At 41.1% G+C, this 17,523-nt stretch overlaps 1 protein-coding gene across 6 annotated transcripts in view; it reads right to left on the reverse strand.

Annotated features, from left to right (window-relative positions):
- LOC145723168 (uncharacterized) overlaps positions 1 to 17,523 on the reverse strand; it is a 150,795-nt gene that overhangs the window by 106,324 nt on the left and 26,948 nt on the right. For 3 of the 6 annotated variants that reach the window (XR_014148056.1, XR_014148054.1, XR_014148053.1), the window contains one exon: positions 13,324 to 15,440. The exons of the other annotated variants lie outside the window; for them this stretch is intronic. The gene's annotated coding sequence lies outside the window, so the exon portion shown is untranslated. The remainder of the gene's footprint in view (positions 1 to 13,323; positions 15,441 to 17,523) is intronic. 6 annotated transcript variants of the gene reach the window in all.

The following is a 17,523-nucleotide window of genomic DNA, read 5'->3' on the forward strand; positions in this document are numbered from 1 at the left end:
GCATGCATTCTGTGTAAATGATTAAAAGAAAAATATCTTGTGATTTTTGTGATCAGGCAAGTCTGATACGATGAACTTTATAGATTTTAATAAGCAGAGGTAGGGAAGGGATTCAGAATGAAGGAATGGCACAAAGGAAAAATGAGCAGGTGGAGAGCCTCTTACTCTTGGTTGGGGATAACAACTGTCATTCCACTGGGGCCCAATGTTCCTGTGGGAGATGATTGGAAAGTAAGCACTGGCCTCAGGCCCATTAAAAAGGGCTTAATCCCAGGCCAAGAAAGCTGAAATTTATCCCACAGATAATGATAAATTTCCAAAGGTTTTCACCAGTGAAGAAATGCAAAACAAACTGAGTTAATGAAGGTTTAACTAGGTGGTTGAAAAGGATGAATTTGAGGGGATAGAGAGACAGAAAGCAGGAGAGAATGGTGGAGAAGTTGTTGCAATAGTAAAACAAATTTGGAGTCAGATTATAAGGGACTAAGTGTGGTGGCCAGCTCTGACCACTGAAGGGATGTGGAGTGTAGGATGGACCTGAGTCACTCTTCTTACAGTTTCACAAGCGACAAGTCCAAATTCTTTTGGTAACATAGTCCAATGTCTAACATTTTTCATGGAACAAAATTTTCACTAAATAAAGCATAATATATTCAGAACGAAGGAGGAAATGTTATAGGAAACTGTCATTCGGCCAATGTTTGTTTTAAATAGAAATTCAAAGATGCTTCTACTCCCCAACTGGCTGTATTAATATTCTTCAATAATATTGAGTAATCTAAACTGATTAATTCAAAATTCTGTTTCTTCCAGCTCTCTAAAAAGATCTTTCTCCGTGCCTTTTGAGTGCACTATTATAGAAGATGGGTATTACTTTCCATCCAGGGCTCAGTGAAATAAGCATGCAATCTCACACTTTTGCAAGGATTTTTTTTCAAACATAGAAACAGATACGGATTGATCCTGAATGTAAAAATCAAACACAGTGCTAATATTTATTAGACACCTTCCCAGTGTATCAATGAATTATTCAAGTTACTAGAAAAGATTTTCCATTACTGCCCTTTATTGTTAATATGAAAGTTTTAACAGCAAGTAAAGTTTCTAGAAAAATCTTATGAGCCATGTTGTTCTTTGGAGATTCTAACAACACTTGGGTCATGAACATCAGTCAGTAATGAACTATGGATTTCAGCTCTAACGATCGAATGCAATGGTCTTGATTTCTTGTCTGTGGCATCACACACACACATGTAAGCACGCAGCAGGGCACGCGAATGTGTGGGCCCCGAAGTTATCTCTGAGGTTTGGAATATCTACAGCCCAAAGGCGGATCTTGTCTCCATGCTGGGAACCAAACAGGCTTCACAAAGGGCAACAGTCAAAGTACAACAATGGAATGAAGCCTTTCGTGCTCATTTCTTGGTCTGACCAAGACAACGCACCCTTCTCCGCAGAGAGCTGTGGAGTTGAGAGTTGAGAGTTACATCAGGAATTATGGGAATCTAATTTTGGGGGAATTTCAGTTATTACCAGTATACATGGTCCAGGAGATCAGATGGATTTGCAACTAAAATGTTTATCTTCCATGTAAAGAATTGGGGGAGCTAAGAAGATGATATGGACAATAAGACAAAATTACATAATGAAGTCTAATGAATATTAGAGAAAGTTAGCACAAATACTCAAAGAATTACGGGTACATGTATTAATGTACGTCAGGTCTGGATATAAAAAGAATAGAGGCTCGCCATGTTGTGAGACTTTTAATGAAAGTTTTCATTTTTGAAAATTAAATGAGGACATAGAAAATCATGTTTTATCAACATCAATGAGGAATATAAAAGAGATAATGGAAAAGAAAATAACAGTACTAACCACACTTTGAGACATTCTCATAGGCTAGTAATATCCTCTAACACTTTTCTGTTTTAATTCCAGCCAGATTTTATTTTTGCCAAAATACCATCTAGCCTGATACCTCCAATAGCAATTACAGAATATGACCCAATTATTTCTTTAAGAAAAAAAAGAAAAAAAGAACTTTTTTTTTGGTTAGGAAACTAGATATTTTAATGAAAATGATCTAAAAAATGCAATTGTAGTAAAATAGATGAGGAAATTGTACTTCCTTGTATTAAAATATTTTTCATAGAACATTAAAAATATATTAATGAGAATTTAATCTCATATAAACAAGTTAATTTGCTATAATATTGCTTTATGTATGTTTATATGAAATTGCATGGGAGTAAAACAAATTATGTCATCATAATATTGTTTTGTATCCCCTACGGAAATACTTGTATAGAACAGTTTAAAAAGCATATTATAAGAGAAAAAAAAACTTAGACTTAGTGAGGATGGTATCTTTAAACAAGTTATTTTCTTGGAGGAGCAAGGAAAATTACTAAAAACAAAATTCACATTTAAAATTAGCCAGTAAAGGTCAATTGTCAATGTTGGTCTCAGTTTTCCTCAAATGTTAAATGGAAGCTCAAGGAAGAGAGAACCATTGGGCAAAATTTGGGAAGGAAAGAAATATTTTGAAGGATCAGATATAAATTTATTTTTTATTTTACAGTAAATTTTCTGACAACCATATCTGTATCTGCATTTAATTTTTACTAATCATGGCGGCTCAAAATTACAATTTGTACAGTATTAATTTCATAGAGTAATTCCAAAACAATTGTAAGGACTTAAAGAAATTTAGAATTTTGTGTAGTTTTATTTACCTTCCAGCTTTTTAGAACCCTAATGTTTGGGGTCCTAGTTATGTAGTTTTATATAGGATTAATCGGTGGTTTCCTGGCGGACTCAGGACCAGAGCAATGGCTGGAGCAGCGGGCTAAGATGTGCAGCCCTCCGATGTATCTCATGCATTTTATTTTACCTGGTCTTTCAGATGGGGCAATAATTAGACCTACCCGCAGCTTTTCCAAATGAGAAAACAACTGTAAACGCTTCACACTGATTTCTGCAAACAGCTTGCTTTTTCTTAATTTATAACATTGCATCTTATAACAGGCTGTCACTACATAAGAGGAGGTGATAAGAGTCCTGTGTCCTGAAATGTGTATCCAAATAATTCTATTTTACCTCATTGAATGGCATGTCAATTATCAATCTGACCTTGCAATAGTTCAGTGCCAATCAGAAATTCAAAATCCCTTATAATGTTTGTTCTTACCTTGGTATCTGCTCTCAATGCAATATGCGACTTTTTTTGTGCTACAAAGCTTTGTTTCATTAATTAACTTGAAATGAGAATATGTAAAGACTTTTTGTTCCCTCGTTATTCACTAAAGAGGGTGGGCAGGTTCATCATCAGATCTCAAAACAAAATTGACACAACTGTGCTTATTTACACCTAAAAGAGATATTAGTACACTCACTGAAATGCATCTCCAGCCAGAGGTCAGGGTTAAGGTTACTGGCATGGTTTTATGAGGACGCTCATGTTGCACCTGTCGGCACTGTCCCTCGCCTGAAGATAAATAGCAGACTTCAGTTTCCAAAATAACAGTGTTGTTCTGTATGGCCTCATTTGTAAATAATCCAGTTTGAAGGTAACCCCGAAGTCTTGATTTAAGGCACATTGTAAATGAAGGCCAGACCAAATCGCTGCAGGTGGTGCCTGTGACCAGCCTCATTAGTAAGTGAGCTTGGTCCTTCAGAGGATGACCTAGGAAGCAAACTGGCAAGTAGGTGGCTGGATGGGTGGATGGAAAATCATAAGGGAAGGTTGTAAAGAAAGCTTTTTAGAAACTGAATCATTGTAAATGCTCCTCTTTCTGGAGGTGATAATCAATTACTCTAAGTAATTTATTGATTATACGACTTCCTCCAAAATCCACAGATTTCCTCCACGATCCCTCAGATTCTTTCAGTTCCCAGGGTAGTGCTGCCTCCGGGCACTTCAGAAGTAACAGGAATTTCTTCAGGCCGCCCTGCTGCCCTCTGAAACAGTGTCTATTGAATCAGTCAAAAAGAAATGAATGCCAGAATGTCTTGTGCCCTAGAAAATCTAACTGGAGAGATCTTGCCACTCCCTAGCTTCCCAGGATATTATGAGACTTTGTTTCTCTTATAAAAACTACCCAGTAGATAAACAGGCTAAAGAACAAATCACTCTCATGAGAAAGAAAAAAAAAATGAAACCCACATAGCAAAAAAAAAAAAAAAGAAAAAAATGTTAGCCCTCCTAAGTAGTGGGAAGAACACTAACTAAAGTAACATTGAATAACATTTCATGTACATTGAATCAACAAACAGAATTTTCATGATAGCATCCAGGGCTGTGGTGAACAAGGAAACTCAGATGTTGCCTGTAACACTCTAAATTGGCATAACCTTCCTGAAAATCAGTATATGTATACCAATGACTGCAAAAAACTGTGAACTGTGTTCACAGTCTTTGAAGCAGGAACCTGGCTTCTGAGAATTGGTTCCAGGAAACAACAGAACTAAAGAAAGAGAGGGTGCACACCAAGATGTGTATTTATTGCATCATTCTTGAAAATTGTGAAAATCGGAAAGTAGACAATGTCCCTAACTAGAGGAGGATGGCTACATAATTTACACTCCCTCAACTCCGTAGCTGTTAAATAGTCATTAAAAAGTACAATTGTGCGTAATGTGTATCAATGTTGAAAAGAACAAATGCGATAAGTTGGTGGAAACATGCACTCCGGTGACAATTTCTTCCAACCTCAAGGCCTTTCTCTGCGTTTGTGCTTTGCCACAGGGCGTCCTTCCCAGGCTGCTTGTTACAAGCCTATTTCTTCTCAGCATTCAGGTCTCAACTTAAATGTAACTTTCTCAGGAAACCTTCCTGGTCACCTGCCCGGACAGTCTCATCCCTCTCTGCCACATTGCCTATTTGCATTCCTCGCTCGAACTTCTCACTCTGGGAAATGCTCTTGGTCGGTCATGGGTTTCTTGGCATACCTTCTGCCTCTTCCACCGGAATGTGAGCTCATATGTTGACCAATCTTGTTCTCCACTCACTACACAGTGCATCTTCTTGAAATCACAGAAGTTGGAAGACTGCCTCTGATTTTAAATTAGAACCTGTTTCCTGGTGTCCTCTGTGAACCTACGGCCTCATTCCTCTTAGGTTCCAACTGGGAAGCCAGTTTGCAAACGGTGCTCAGAGCACGTGACAATAGTGTGTGACCACTGGGCAGGCTGTGCCGGGAAACAAAGAGCCTCTGCTCCGCCCCTGTGACAAGCAGCTTCTCTCTCCCAGTGCGCCCACAGGCACCCCTCCCACAGCCCAAGCCCATAGACATGGCAGGGGTAGCCAGCCTTACCAGTGCCCCTCCCCTCAGCAGAGGCCAGCCTACTCGGAAGGAGGGTAGGTGACGAATTTGCTGTCTTCCCAGAGGCCAGGAAGGTTGCCTGGCCTATGCTAGACCCCCTTGACTCCTGAAATCCCCACCACTAAAGCTGCTTCTTTGAACCAAATATCTCTATAAAAATATAAGGAGCCTAGATACAAGGACCCACCATCCCATGGCAGATCTTTTAAGACCAAGAATGTAGGTCTTGTCCATAGAAGCCTGTAGAGGGGCAGTGTTCCTTAATAGACAGTATTTCCAAAAGACTGAAATTAAATGGAATGATTTACTTAGAGGCCTTGGGTGGTGAAGGACAGAAGGATAATAGATCCCTGGTAAGAGGACCCTGGAGTAAATGAGGGCAAGAAATCCGTTGAGCCCTGAGTCCAGGTCTCTCCCTCCACCTCCTGGAGGTTTTTCCCTGTGCAGATCTAACATAGCCAGAACCATCTGGAATAGAAGTTACACATGTGTGCTTGTTTGCCAGGACATTTGCCCCAGTTTGTTCAGAAGCTCCGAGTCTACTTCGCTAAGGTCAAATTTGGGAGCCTGGCCAGGGACAGGGGCCATGAAGTCCACCACCATCCCAAGGGACCCAGGGCCACACTTTGAAGAGTCTAGAAGAGGAGAGAGAGCTTTTTTGGCCAAAATAGCAACCCATGCAGTGATGGTGGTAGATGGGGTGATTTTAGCTAGAATAAGAAACAGGAGAGCAAGTGTCCTAAAGCCCCATGTCAGTCAGTACTCTTCCTGTGGGGACGAGCTATGAGCCCACACACTGCTCCATTTCTTCCTTTGGTGTCACCATGTCTTCGCGAGCATAGCTTTCTCCTTGTGGTCGGCAATAGGCAAGGATCCCTTCTCACTCCACCCCCCTCCCCCAGCTACGTGCTTGATATAAAATGGCAATTATAACACAGTGTTGTTAGTACGTATTAAGTGCCAATTAGTACCTCAAAACACAAAATAAGGAAATCCAAATATACATTATTTTGCAAATATTAAGCAAATATAATGCTATGTAATTATGACCTAACTGTGGCTTGAGGCACAAGCATCAGGTTTGCGTTCCAAAACAAAACCCGCTTTGTCCTGTTGGCTTACTAGGACTGCATCTCACAGGGTCAACCAGCAATCAAGGGAACTGGCTAATCATGAACTGTGCCCCTGACATTAGACAAATCAGGACTTCGTTGAAGCGAGAGAGAAAGAAACAGGGCCGCCAGCGCTCAGAAAGTCAAGCCCGAGCACCATTGGCAATAACCCATCTTTCCCCCACTCACTGAGGCACCAGCATATTGAACCGTCCCTGGAGGAGAAGAGAGCTTAGGAAACTCTGGAGAATAAGCTTAAGCCATAAATGGTTTGCTTAAAAAATCCCACAACCAAGTATCTTGATTGAGACACAAGCAGGGTCCAAGGAACCAGTCTAGACTAGAAGGACAAACAACACCTGAGCAGGACCTGGGTTCCGGTGAGTCTGGGTGACAGTGAACTTGTGCTTCTGCATGACTTGAAGATAGCAGGACTCGGGTCTGCTCCTTCTCTGAGGCCTTAGAGTGAACCCATTTTATAAATGATAAAGCAAAAAGCTTCCTCCATGCTGTTCTGTGGGCTGTCCCTCCTGTCTTGCCCCAGTGGAAAGTTAAATTATGGACAGTCCACTGTTATCCAGGTGCAGGGAAACTGACATCCTAGTGGCTACATTAATAACCATTGTGGAAATTTCTCAACAGCTTTTTAAAGTCATAAGGACATAACACAAGTCCTCTCATTTTATCTGGGCACCTGTCCTCGCAGGTAGGTATTACAGCTGCTTGGATCAGAGATTCAGTACCAGGCTGAAGGTCCCACTGAGCCAGGATGCAAAGCTGTTTGTGTTCAACAAGCCTGGGTGCATTTCATCGTCCACCGGCCTCAACCCCTTGGGGATACTATTGTTTTACTTCACCATGCCTTTGTCTAGACTCACCTCCTCTTAAAATCCTGATTCAGAGGAAAGCAATTGTGTGCACTAAGCTGAGGAATCTTCCATGATAAAAATGTAACTCAGGCAAATACACATTCTTCATTCGAAAGTATTAGAAGTCAGCATATTTCGCCTACCAGCATTTCCAACAAGCTTTAGTCTCACTTCTCACACAAACCCAATTTTCATTCCCCACCCCCCGCCCCACAATTTAGATACCTTTTTTTCTTTTTAACTATGTGTCCAAAACTTTGGGCTTTAGCAAAACCTTGAACATTTGTAAAAATTTTGTTGGGCAAGCTCAAGTATTTTCAGATGGCATTCTGTGTCAACACGCTTGGTGGCAAAGTGGATGTCTCTTGCCACATTTAACTCACCAGTGTAGAGGCTGATAAAAGTTGATAGTCATAGCTTTGGAAGATATTGCAAGGTTATTTTAAACTGGGACAGCCGTAAAAGGCTTGGAGTTTTTCACTGTGTCACTTATACGGCAGTTAAGTCAGCTCAGCCCAACAGATTGCTCTGATTTGTTCGTTTAATACATTGTTTTTGCATTATTCGGGCTCATTTGATGAGAAAAGTTCCCACTCCGTAAAATTTCCAGCTAATGGCTCGGAAATCTATTTGAATTTTGCACCCAATAATTCATTTTAGAATTTCCAAGGAGTAGGTAGTTAAGGCAAGCCGAGGTAAATCCTAGATAAGCAGGAAAGCATCTGATCAACATGTGTTTTCACTGTAAGCACCATTAGTGAGTTTATCTCCTTAATTATTTTCTGCAATAGGACAAAGAGTGCATCAAGGCCATGGAGGCCTTTTACTTTGTGGCTCCGTGCACGCTGTGCAGGTTATCCATCTAAAACAATCTAACCAAACTTTGTCATGTTGGCGATCACCAGCATAGACCTACGTAGGCTTGAGTTCGGAATTCATTACATAGGTGACAGTTCCAACAAAGGTAATTTGGGAAATATATCTCCCCATAGTTTACTGCATTTGCTGATAACATTTGGTAGAGATTTGAAATTTCTTTTTTTCATTTTTGTGCCTCAATTACAAAAAAAAAAAATTAGAGCTGAAAGTGGGTTGTATCATTAATGTTTCCTGCTAATGGAAAACTGTAATAACAGCTGTCATTTTGGCTCATTTTAAAAAATTTTCAGTATCAGTCTAAAAGTAGTAAAATTATTTCCAATAGGTTTGCCTCACTCCTGAAAGCAGCAATCAATATTTCTCTTCCAATTAAAATCATGTATTTGGTTATCTCTGGAGCTGGTTGGAAATTACCGTGTGGACAAACAAGAAATTATATTAAACAAAATTTAGATATTAAATGAAAACACTATAAAAAGTGGGCATTTTCTCCATCTTGGAATAAACGCTGCTAATAAAGTGAATGGAATAATCTGATTTTTCATTTTGGGGGAAAATTTTCTCAAATTTGAGGGTGATCCAGATAAACCCCACTTTAAGTCTAGGAAGACTTTGGGAAAGAGATGAGGCTGTCTAACTATAGAGACCCTCCGTGCACTTAAACACATTTGATCAAACTTGTCTAAATTCACATAGACGCTATTTCCATGGATAGGAACTCACAAGCACGTAAATAGTGAATAAAGAATAAGCGTTAGGCAAATTTTTGGCACTACATTTAACATATAGTTTATTTAGAACTGAATTTGCTTATATTGAATCTGGCTTGGGTAAACCCACAAAGGAGTAATTTATTCATTCATTCCTTCCTTTTACAAATGTTCAGTTTGCATTTTATGCCAATGAACAAGGTTTATGCTATAAGTAGTATGACCTGTCCTTCAAGAGGTGGTAAAATGTAGGAAAACTAAGTAAACATCAAACACTTCCTAAGGGTTCCAAAGTGACATGGAAATAAGGAAGCTGGATGGATTGCCGGCTATGGCCCTAGGAATTCAGAAGAAGGAAAGATGACTGTGGAGTCAATTTCACAGAGGAAGGAAGTCAGAGCTAGCCTTGGAAAGGGTAAGGTCAGACTTACCAGGAGGGAGAGGGGAGCATACTGCTATGGGGAATTTCGAAGAGAGAAATGAAAATTGCATGCATTGGGGTTAGGAAGAAATCTGGTCTGTGTGGAGCAGGAGGTCTTGATGAGAAGGAGCAAAGTAGGAGATTGACCTCATGAGGAAGAGCAGAGTATAGAGGGCCCAGATGATGGGGAACTTGAATTTGACACATCATACGATGTGGACACAGATGTTGGTTGTGGTCAGGAGAGAATGCGTTAGGAAAGTTAATTTGCAGGCTAAGTAAGCAAGCAAGAGGAGGCCGTGGAAGATGGGAAGACAGAATAGACTACTAGCTACAACCCGGGGTGGCCTGGGTTTATGGAACAGACCCACCATGCACTACACATTGCAAACTGAATACAGCAAAGGGAGGAGTCAAAGATGGTGCTAATCTTCTGAGCCCAGACTCAGGGCTTGCGAGACTAATGAAGTCAGCACTCACCTCGTGGGTCGATTTGAGAACCTCCACACAGCATTAGATTCCATCAAGGACTATTCAAGGATCATATGAAACAGTGTCCTGAAGGAACACTTAAAGCACGATGGGGACCTTGGACTTTGTTCCATAACTTCCCCAACTTCTGTGTCTTTGAATTGGCTTTTTTTTTTTTTTTTAAGATATAGAAAGGTAGCTACGAGATTCCTACTGCTTACCTCTTCACTCTCTTTTAAAAAAAAAAAGATTTTATTTATTTGACTGAGATTGAGAGTGTGTGTGTGAGAGAGAGCACAAGCAGGGGGAGCGGCAGGCAGAGGGAGAGGGAGAAGCAGAGCTGAGCAAAGAGCCCGATGAGGGACTTGATCCCAGGACCCTGGGATCATGACCTGAGCCGAAGGCAGATGCTTAACTGACTGAGCCACCCAGGCACCTTAAGAGAGGTTACTTTTGGGGTCTAGGAACACTCAATAATTCTTCCATATAAATTAAAGGTAATTGCTTCTTTGATTTATGTTACTTTGGCTTACAAAAGATTTCATAGAAATACCTTACTTTCAAAGAACAGGGGAAACCAGTAAATCATAAATGCTCATAAAGATGGGGGTATGGAATGTGAAATTAATCCTAGAATTTTCCCCTATTCCTCACGTATTGTATGGCACTGAAAAAAAAAAAGTCCTTGAAATCGGCCAGCCCTGATTTTTGTCTTTCTGCACATCTCTGTGAAGGATGTCATTATTTCAATCACTTACGATAAAGTAAAGATAGCATAATAATCCATATCATAAAAAGGAGGCTAAGATGCAGTTTGCTGCCCCGTGAAACACGAATGCATTGGTTGCACAAGTCCAATATCTGCCCCCCCACCCCACATTTATTCCCCTAGACCCTCTCCCCCGATGGCGTTCCTCCTCTACAGGCTTGAAATTCTTCTACAGCTAGAAAGGCAGAGCTTCTGCTACCTTACGCCCTCCCTGTGTTGATGTAGGATGCTGACACCTCTCTTTCTGGGTCTACCTATCATCCTTCTTGTTGCAATCCAGCAGACACCTGCCACGACTTCTCTGTTTCTGTCTGCAGGATCACCCGCTGTTTCTGTTGCTCTGTTGACCTTTTTCACTTCCCTAAGCTGAGTTTGCTTGTCTATGGAGGGGAGTCAATAATAGTAGCTAGCTCATTGGGCTAGTCTTTGTTTTAAGTGACATTATGTTATCATTACTGTTATTATTATTACTCCACCATGAGATAGGCCAGCGAGAAATAGATTTAGGACAGAGCTGGACATAGAACTCTCTGCTCCTTTTTAGAAGCAGTCTGCTCATTGAATCCTGTTGGCCAACGAGAAAAGAGCTACACTTTCACTTCAAAAGCTTGAATCCAGTTTAATTCAATGACCACTGCACCTATTGTTATAATCATCCTGTAGAGGGATAAATTGGTCAACCCACCTATTTTTTTCAGTATAACTTCCAGGTTAAAATAGCCATTAATCAGAGATGAACCTAACTTGCTTTTTTGTAATCTTGATCAAATCACTATCAATTGAATATATATATAAAAAAAAAATCGACCCATACATTTGGTCTTTAGTCTAAGAAGTCAAAATCTATATAGACTTATTGAAATAGCAGAATGGAATCGCTTTTCACAGTGTGTCAACAAATAATTTGACTTTTTGACAGTGTTTTCTTTCTTAATTAGAATGATATAACCATTAGGCCTTTCAGGTTTTCTTAGAATTTGATTTGAAAGATGAATTTGATGCTTTAAGATTTGTGATTTACTTTGAAGAATTATACATTTGCTTTATGATCATCTTTTCAGTTGAAATACAATGCATCTCTTGAAGAACCATCATTTCCAAAAAGCACGTTCCAAGTTATATTGTGATCTTACAAAACGTAATGTTAGGATGGTAGGAACCAGAGATCACCCAAAGTTCAATCCCTTCTTTGTACGGGGGAGGTAACTGAGGTTCAGAGAAATTAAGCAACCTGTCCAGAGTGAAGCATCTAGTGAGTTATTGAACATTGAAGCTGCTAAGTTGTTGAAAAACTATATTACAAGTCATTTGCCTTGATATCCAATGTTATTTTTACTGAGCCAGTACATTCTAATGTCATAATTATTAATATTTATATAGAAATACATCTAATTTGCAGTTGGGGAATGGCAATTGTTTAGAAATTTTCATTGTCTCTCTGAAGGAGAATTTTAATATTTAATTGACATTTGGGCCAAGATCCATGATATCTTCAATCTCACAAGTGATCAGTGGCCCCATTCAGAAGATGAAAACCCTTCCTTGAGCTTTTGAAACTGTGTTGGCTTAGTAGCCTCTTGCTTTAGTCACCCAGCCCCTGTGTCAAAAGAGAGGAAGAGAGAGAGACATCCAGCTGGGAATCGAGGTCTTGCTTCAAAGCTTTTATCTTCAGAGGAAAGAAATCTTGTGAATTTCATTAATGTCAACAAGATCTGAGAAGATTTGAAGTATTTAAGCCCTTGGGCATCTCCAGCATGCCAAATGCTATGGTTATTATAAGTTATTGGTTGCAAAAGCATTGCAACTTTGATTCACACCCCCATGAATGAACACTTTGGAAATATCCATTGTACAGTCATACTTGAGGGTATGTTGCAAACCGTCACTTTCTAAGAAGATAAGAAGTCAACAAGGAAGTGGTGACTAAGCTTAAGCCAAACATGGAAACACCTGGAATTCCGAATGGGGTGACATACGTTATGGTGAAGAAAAAAAAAGATCAGTTCCCTCAAAGTACCATAGCAAAGCTAAGAAAGAAAACAAAAGAAGCATTGGTTTAGGATTCTAAAAGCAGATGACTCTCAAAACATCTCCCCAAAAGTGTCCTTCTCTCAGTGTAGAAAAATGAATTGAGTTATAGGATTTTCTTTCTGCTTCACTTTCTCCTCTATTCCCTCATCTCCAAAAAGGATCAGACTGGAATTCACAATTGTTTCCACAGTACTTTTCCAAACTCTATGGGAGAAAGCCCTTTTATTCCAAAACAGGGAACTGTTTCTCTACAGTAAATTGGGTCCAAGCTAACCAAATAGAGAGATATTTCGAGTAAAACAAATATTGACGATTTAAGCTAGGTCTTGAAAGTGAAAATTTCTTAAAAAGCAAGATATATCTTTTGTTTCTCTTTTCTTCCTTTCTTAGATTAAAAAGAAAAAATTCAAAAGCAACCCTTTCTAAACCATTTCATCAGTATTATGAGATATCATTTCAATGACATCTTTGATAAGAGTTATCTTTTTAATAAATCTCGTTTGGAAAATGTTAGTTTTATTCTACTGAAGCTGACATCTGTTTAAATACCAGTTAAGTGTGCCCAGGGAATTCCTGTTTGGGTCATCTCAATCTTGTAATTGCTAAATCCTTTACACCCAAAGGAAAAATTTGTTCGGAATCATCCAACAGAAAATCTGTGATGGTTCAATGTGATCAAGAAACATCCTGTAATAGTAATAATAATATTGGCCGTAGGTTCCACCTGCACATACCTGCCGCAAGCTGAACCCAGGCCTCAAGGGTTCACTTCCGAGCTCCGCAGCGATGACGTCACTGACACCCAGCCCGAAGGAATGCAGCTTTGCTGTGAGGGTGGCCGCGCAGGTTACAGGTCCTGACAGGGCAAACGCCTCACGCCAGGTCTTTAGAGCTCCTGAAATAGCTCAGTGCAGCATTTGAGAAACCAAAAAGTGCCTTTTCTGATCCAGAAAGAAACGATTTGGTTTCTTCTGTTAGCACTTCTTTTTTTTTTTTTTTTTTTAATTTCACTCAGTGTTGCCTCAGGGACCTGGTCCAGCCCCGGTGGGCCATACACTGTAGGACCGGAGTCCTCGCTGCCCACTCAGCTCACCAGCCATTTCGCCTGGGGAACAGGTGCGACAAATGTGCCCTCTGCAAGTCGCTTTATATCAACGGATGCTCTCGTACTGAGAAGCGCTTCGGGCTGGACGTGGCCCGGATTCACGTTCAAATCCGGTGTCTGCAAAGTGGCCACGCTCGACAACGCATTAGACCCCACACTTGCTTGGCCAGAGGAGGGTGTAGCCAGACCATGATGCATCAGTAGCAGTTTCTTTCAAAGCCCCGGGTTTAGGGCTGTAATTTAGCCCGAGGTGCGCTGCGAGCTCGGCTCGCCCGGCTCACTGTCCGGAGCGGTCAGCGGCGGCAGTGAATGCGGCTCTGTCAGGTTAATCGTCCTTTTGTCTGAGAAATGTGCTGATTTCTCCAGTTGTTCAAGGTGCTGTCGTCCCCGGGCGAGGCGACATGAACCACTGTGGTTGTTGAGCGTGGGGAGTTAACATCACAAAGTCGTAGCTTCCAAAAGTCAGTATTGAGCATAAAGTGACAACAGTCTGGACGGCATTTGAACCCCTCTCATCATCTCCCGATCCGCTCACGTGCTCTTTAACGGAGTTTCCCAAGCCAGCGTTTTCTCTCCGAGTGTGTGGTTCATTGGCTTCTCAAAGCACTCAGGTGTCTCCCGCGGGGGTCCTGCTCTGCCCTCGGAGGCCAAGGTGCCACTCCAGCCAGGACATCCCCCAAGCCCACAGAAGCGTTTCCCTTCTGGAAATTGTGCCTGGCCATCTTCTTAGTCATACCCAGGAAGTACAGGTCGAGTTTATAAATTATTTCATCTGTTGGTATCACATAAATACTTGAGGCGTGTGGAATAAGCCACCCCAGATAAGCAGTTATGGGTTTTATATTTCCGATGCCTTAAATAGTGCTTTCGCTTCCAAATAACACCTTTGCGTAGTACTGTTCACATGAGAGTATCTCCACATTTAACATTAAAGAGTTTTTAGCCAAAACTGTTAAGAGTCAGAAAAAGCCAAATTGGAATGTAACTGCTTGAGCCTCGCTGTGGCCGTCCACGTCTCTAAGGTAGGAAGTCTGGGGCATCTGACGGAAACACACAGATAAGGGTGCTCTCAGGACACAGGTCCCTGAGACAAGACAAGCAGCAAGGGGCGTGCCTGTGACACTGAGGGTCTGTGAGGCCAGGGTGCATGAGTCCGTACTGTCTTCCAGGGTGCCTGTTTGTGATCAAGGCATTCTACAAGAGGGTGCTCAGAGGTCCCCAGGCAGGTGATCAGCTCTCCCAAAGACAAGAGCCAGTTCTTCCTGGATCGCATTACCCTGCGGTGCCTAGTAGAGTGCTTGGTCTACAGAGGGCATCACATCGTAATGACTGCTGGTGGTGCCGGGACCAACCTCAGCCGACGTGGGAAGGCCTTGCTCCGGCCACCAAAAGTGTCCCCTTTTTTTCTGGCTTTGCTTCCCTTGCCTCCCTTCCCCCCCTTCCTGTAATCACGCTAACTAGAGGGAAAGAATGCAGCTTCTACATGGTTTAGAAATCACAAAAGTGCTAAGAGAGTATGTCATCAGAATCCTACGTGATGCGTATCTGCTGCGGTCCATGTCCGCTACACGGCAGATATCTGGGTGAAATGCAGATATGTCTCACGTAGCTCCCCTTTGAGGTGGCCCTTGGTGACAAGGTGTGACCATAGTCACGTCTCAGACAAGCTGAGTTCGTCACCGGGAGCATGCTGGTGCAAGATGCAAGACGGGGATCCATATATCCCAGTTCTGACCAATATGGCTCCTGGAAAGAGAAAGCATCCAGATCAGGGCAGTTTAAAGAGGGGTATATAGAAAAAAAAAAAGTGCATGTGAGGAAACATATTGCCTACATCATCAACCACTTCAGCATGCAGATTAATAAATGCACTTACGAGGGTACCTAACCGGGTGCAACTTTCAATCACTACCTGTATGCCTCCTGCATGAAAGAATCTCCCAAGAAGAGAAGCTGCACCCTGCTCTGCTTGCCTATTATCCTTTAGAAAAGCAATCTGGCTTACACCTTTGTTACAGTCCTATTTGTTTGGTTATAAATAAAACATATCTTTTCCATCATCGATGTATCTTTCCAGCTGCTGGACATAAAACAGATTCCTAGCTTCCTAAATAGAAATGTCATCTTCTTAATCAGAATTGATGATTGTAAATAACATCTGGGTTTTGTTTTTTTTTTTAAGTGCCCTATTCTTACAAGTCTCCTTTCCAACAGCTTCACATGTATTGAAAATGGTGAGCTCCAGTTTAGATTTTCAAAGAAACTGGCAATATAGCTGTTTGGAAATGGAGACCATATTGCTCACCTGCCTCTCAGCATGGTTTGACACTAAACTGTGCCCTGTCATCGTAAAAGCATGCCGAATAAGGGATGTGTTCCTTTTTGGTCTTTTTTCTGCCCCAGTGATATACATTCTGCAACCACAAAATATGCCAACTCCAACTCACTTTTTGAATAAGCAACTTCTGTTCTGTTCTCTTTTATCATTTGGGTTTATACACTGTTGAGAAACAAAAAAGCTACATAGTTTACTTACTCCTACAGTTAAATATTTTTTAAAAAGTAAGAATAGGTTATTATTGAAATAAAGTGTTGCTTGTCATTGTAGCCTTCTGGAAGGCAGTGGGAAAAACAGAGTGTGTTAAGCTTTCCATTGTGTGCAGACTTTCCAACCCCCTCTGCCTCCATCAGGAAAATATGTCTGTCCCGTGATCTATTCAGTTCTTGACCTTTTGACCAATATGCCAACAAAAGATGCCATTTATTAGTGATTAATTTACGTATTGTTGCCATAAGGAACTAGACCAAGGCTGTCACCACTCAGTGCCATCACCAATTGTATTTGCCATGTGTCCTCCAGGGGTTTGTGCAATGGGCTTATAGCTCATGCCACCTTCTCCCTAAGTCCACCTCTTTCATGGCCAGGAGGAGTGTATCAGGAATGTCATCTTGGAAAAAGGCACAGAAAGATCAGTCAAAGACCCCTGCTGGACATTCGTCCCCATTCTGATTGGAATTCTGGGAAGCAGAAGCTATTCCTAACAGATGCGTTCTCTGATATTGATCACCCTCATCACACATGATCTGCCTCTGACCCTCCTGCCCCTTTTTCTGACTGTCTTTCCTGCTTCTTTGGACTTTCTTCCTTAAGATCTTTTCTTTACACCTGTAACAAATATCAATGACCCCCTCCAACACACACACACGCACACACACGCACATGCACGTGAGCTTCCTTCTTCTCTCTTAATTCAACTCAAAGACCTTCTTTTCTTGGGAAGTTCCCCCAAGTGGATTAATACCACATTGTCTTCCCTAGTGGGCAATTCTGACTGCAGGGGTTCTCTCCTCCCATCACCATGTAAATCTAAAGGGGAAAAAATAGGCCTGTTACTTTAAGTGTGCATTTGTCTACATTTTTGTTTTTAAAAAGTTTATCTTTTGCTCAAAAGCAATAGGGTAAAAATATTTTTTCAAACATCTTATCTCTTATTTATTCTATAGTAACTCATATTTGGTTCTTTAGGATGATCAACTACCCTGTACATCAAACTTTAACTTAAATCGAGCTTTCTTTTTTTTTTTTCTGGTTTGTAAGTAATTATTTTTTTATTTTTTTATTAAGATACACTGTATTATTTGTTTCAGGGGTACAGGTCTGTGATGCATCAGTCTTACACAATTCACAGCACTCACCATAGTACATACCTTCCCCAATGTCCGTCACCCAGTTACCCCATCCCTCCCACCCCCCTCCACTCCCACAACCCTCAATTTGTTTCCTGAGATTAAGAGTCTCTTATGGTTTGTCTCCCTCTCTGGTTTCATC

The sequence above is a fragment of the Leptonychotes weddellii genome, chromosome 8 (assembly GCF_054177405.1).
Source record: "Leptonychotes weddellii isolate Sample4059 chromosome 8, ASM5417740v2, whole genome shotgun sequence".
NCBI lineage: Eukaryota > Metazoa > Chordata > Mammalia > Carnivora > Phocidae > Leptonychotes > Leptonychotes weddellii.